Source organism: Colobus angolensis, unplaced genomic scaffold (assembly GCF_000951035.1).
Source record: "Colobus angolensis palliatus isolate OR3802 unplaced genomic scaffold, Cang.pa_1.0 Scaffold235, whole genome shotgun sequence".
Lineage (NCBI taxonomy): Eukaryota > Metazoa > Chordata > Mammalia > Primates > Cercopithecidae > Colobus > Colobus angolensis.
The window spans coordinates 5,208,002-5,212,249 of record NW_012115544.1 but is presented as its reverse complement, the minus strand read 5'-3'; the positions used below and the strand labels follow the sequence as shown (position 1 = coordinate 5,212,249).

At 41.5% G+C, this 4,248-nt stretch overlaps 1 long non-coding RNA gene across 1 annotated transcript in view; it reads left to right on the top strand.

Annotated features, from left to right (window-relative positions):
* Positions 1 to 614: 614 nt before the first annotated feature.
* Positions 615 to 4,248, top strand: part of LOC105513713 — a 5,934-nt gene continuing 2,300 nt past the window's right edge. Inside the window, exon 1 of the long non-coding RNA XR_001002078.1 lies at positions 615 to 746. This is a non-coding gene — a long non-coding RNA (uncharacterized LOC105513713). The remainder of the gene's footprint in view (positions 747 to 4,248) is intronic.

The following is a 4,248-nucleotide window of genomic DNA, read 5'->3' as shown; positions in this document are numbered from 1 at the left end:
CGTTTCTGAAGCAGGAGGCCTGGGATGGGGCTTGAGAATGACATTTTCAACAAGTTTCCAGATGAATTGTGGCCAGTCTAGAAACCACACCTTTAGAACGACGTTAACATGTTTTTTGTGCAGACAATCTTAACTCCCTGAATTCCCTGTAGTTAATGGAGACTCTAGTACACCATCCTGCAGTGGGGCCATTTCCATAGCTGATGAAGAAACTCTCTTTCCCACAATCTTCTTCCTCTCTTTTTCATACTTTTTCCTCTTTTGCTCTCTGGCTATACACTTTCCTTGGCTTTGCTTTCCTCCCCTTCCACTTCTAACTCACAGCAATTCTCTTCCCTCTTCCAACCAGCCTGTTTCAAAAAAAAAAAAAAAGTCCCCTGTTATTCCTTAGGGTAGCACTTGTTTTTGTTTTTTAATATCCAAATCCTTCTTGGAGCCCCTTTGCACTCTGTCTCTGGGGAAGGCGGACGGGGCTTCCCTCATCCTCCTTGGTTACCTAGCAACTTGTCTTCTTCCTGACAAGTCACCACCCTGCCAGGATGCCAGCTGATGCGCACACAACAAAGGGAAAGTGGGCGGACACCACCACTCCAGTCTGCTCATAGAGGACCCTCTGCTCGTTATCACTCCAATGAGTGGCTTGCTACGGGCAGGTCCCCCAGATGCCTCTCCCGCCGTAAGGTGGCCACACTGCTTCTCCAGGGATCTCAGAGCGATGGCAGCTTGTCAAGTTCATGAGTCGCTGGGTATGTACTGGGAATTTCAGATTTAATCCCTAATTACATCCAGCTCATCACCTTTGTAATAGAAGCCATAATCATCTTTTCATTGTCATCTTTGAGTCACTGGGGCTGTGTGGAAAACTATATCCATATTCATGCAGTGTTTTCTATTTTGCTACTACATCCTCTTCCTTAGACTTCAAAATGAAGGGGGATTTTCTTTTCTCCTACAAAAGCCTTTATGAAAGAAGGTATTTGCTTAACACTTTCAAGCTTCCCCATTGACATCCTTTGTTTTTTCTCTATATATTCATGGATTAACTACTTTGGGCCCAGCCTTGGTAACCAACTTTAATTTGTCACAGAAAATGTAGATGTTTTTAGGTAGGGCTTGTATAGTGGAAAAGTATGGACACAAACTCCCTTCCTGGACCAAATGAGGAAGGAAGATTTCTCAACTTCACTTTCTGTAATCCTAAAAGAAACAGTAGAATAGGAAAGGAGGAAAGGAGAGAGAGATAGAGAGAAAAATTAACTCCAAAGAAAAAGGCATTCATAGCAATAATACTTATAATAGAGAACAATGGAAAACTACCCAGATGCTTGGCCTGGCACAGTGGCTCATGCCTGTAATCCCAGCACTTTGGGAGGCTGAGGTGGGTGGATCACAAGGTCAGGCATTCAAGACCAGCCTGGCCAACGTGGTGAAATCCTGTCTCTACTAAAAATACAAAAATCAGCCAGGCGTGGTGGTGCGCGCCTATAATCCCAGTTACTCAGGAGGCTGAGGCAGGAGAATTGCTTGAACCCAGGAGGCGGAGGTTGCAGTGAGCTGAGATTGCGCCATTGTACTCCAGCCTGGGCAACATAGCAAGACTCTGTCACCCCCTGCCAAAAAAAGAAAGAAAATTACCCAGATGCCCAATAGGTAAATGGACAATCAGTATAGCAATGCAACAGAAGATAATTAGATCAATTTTATAAATGGCAGCCTATGTAAATGGACCATACAAATAATAGACATAAGTATTTTAATATATATTTAAATATACACAAGCACACAATATATAAATGTAACTGACATATATTTATAGTATAATAATTCACGGGAAAGGAATCCAAGAGAGATTAAACACACTGGTTAGATTCATGCAAAAATACGTTAGACTGTTCAGAAGAATTAAGAACAATATGTGAAAAGATATGAATAGTATAGAAGTGTGCTGTCCAATACGGTAGCCACTAGCCACATGTGGTTAACTGAGTACTTGAAATGTGGTTAGTCTGAATTGAGATTTAACTGTAAAACTGGATTTCAAAGATGTACTATTAAAATATATATATATAAAATATTTCATTATTTATTTTTATCTTGACTACATGTTGAAACGATCTTTTAAATATATTGGATTAAATAAAATATGTTACTAGAGTTAATTCCACTTGTTTCCTTCTACTTTTTAATGTGGTTACCAGAAAATTTTAAATTACATATGGTGACTTGCTTTGTGGCTTGCATTGTATTTCTATTGAACAGTGCTGGTTTAGAGTTTAATGTTTACTAGATCCTTTGTTCTACAAAATTACCACAAAACTTCCTGCTTCGTTTGTATTGATGATGTATATGAGTTGTGGAATGTGGAGGGATTTGGAAGCAATATTTCTGCACAGACCAATTCTAGGGTTGGTTTTTGCATACTATAATAACTCTAGACAAATAATGGAAATTGTGACTTCCCCAGGAAGATGGGGACTAGGGAGGAGTGAAGTATGGAGGAAGGGAAAGGAGGCTTGGAAAGGAAAGGAAGAACGCCACATTCTTGAAAGGTGATAGGATCACTGAAAAAACTAAATGTGTGGCTTGGCAAGAAGAGGAGGTGGCCTCCTTCTAAGATGTCTCTTGTCACTCTGAAGAAGACTTCCTTCCCAAACCAACTCTTTCCCATTGGGTAGTCAGCTTGGTGTCTTGAAGTTGAGGAAGGCCCTGCTATTAATTGTCCTAGGAGAAAGAGCGTATCCACTGAGATGTGAGTCAATGATCTGTCTTGGGGTGGGATTTATTATTTTCATTATTTGTGTGTTTGATTTTGTTGTTAGAGTTCCTTCCTTAGGACTGTTTGTTGCCCACGGCTTTTAACTAGGTGGATGGGGGTGGTAGTGTGCTGAACAGAGCAGTACTGATGCTGATGACAACACCACAGCAAACAACAAACAGGACATGCAGAGCAGGAGACAAACTCGTCTTCCCAACCAACCTTTGGCTGAGGACTAGTCAGGGTGTGTGACTATTATGTTCTAGTAGCTAGCAGAGTCCCAGCATGTGCTCTTAGAGGCCGTTTTGGAGAGGATGAAATAGATAAACTAGGCACATTATTCATCTCAGAGACTCTCTGGACCTGAGAGAGAACAGTAACTGTATTCAGGCCTAATTCCACAGGTGGCTGCCTTGGCTGCCACTCTCTTTACCATGGAAAAATCACCCCCAGGTGGAAATCTGTTGAACTTGGAAAAATCTCTTTGTTTCCAAACAGAAAAAAAAAGCACAATATAAAATATAATATTTCTTCTTAAGAAAAAAAAATTGTTATTCAACTACTATGTCCCATTTTCCCAATAAACATTAATTGAACTGCTAGTGGGCACCATTCATCCGTTTAACAAATACTGAGCCCCTAGTATGTAGAATATAGTGTAAATGGGACCCTAGACTCTGAAAGAGCCTGAGTTCAAATTTTGACTCTACTATTTCCTATCTGGGTGACCATGGAAAATTACTTAATCTCTCTGAGCCTTTCTTCATCTGCAAAGAGGGGAAATAATTAATACAGCATTGTTCTGAGATTTAAATGAGTTAATACATAAAACAAATACTTTAAAGTACATAATAGGCCAAGTGTGGTGGCTCACGCCTGTAATCCCAGCACTTTGGGAGGCTGAGGCGGGCAGATCACTTGAGGTCAGGAGTTGGAGACCAGCCTGGCCAACATGGTGAAACCCCACCTCTACTAAAAATACAAAAATTAGCCAGGTGTGGTGGTGCATGCTTGTAACCCCAGCTGTTAGGGAGGCTGAGGCACAAGAATCGCTTGAACCCAGGAGGCAGAGGTTGCAGTGAGCCAAGATCATGCCCAGCCTGGGCAACAGAGTGAGACTCTGTCTCAAAAACGAAACAAAACATGTTAAATGCTTACAATGTGGAAAATACTGGCACAGAGTAGGTGCCGTAAAAGTATTTGTGGTTATATGCTAGCTAGTGTCTGATAAGGATACAAAGATGAGCACAACACAAACTTTGCCCTCAAAGAGACTCCACCTGGTGGCCTTTCACACACACTACTTCACTGAACCTTCACAGCCAGACTGTGAGTTAACAGTGTTAATCTGAGGTTCAGACAGATTTTTTTTTTCTTTTTTTGAGGCAGAGTTTCGCTCTTGTTGCCCAGGATGGAGTGCAATGGCGCGATCTTGGCTCACTGCAACCTCCGCCTCTCTGGTTCAAGCTATTCTCCTGCCTCAACCTCCCAAG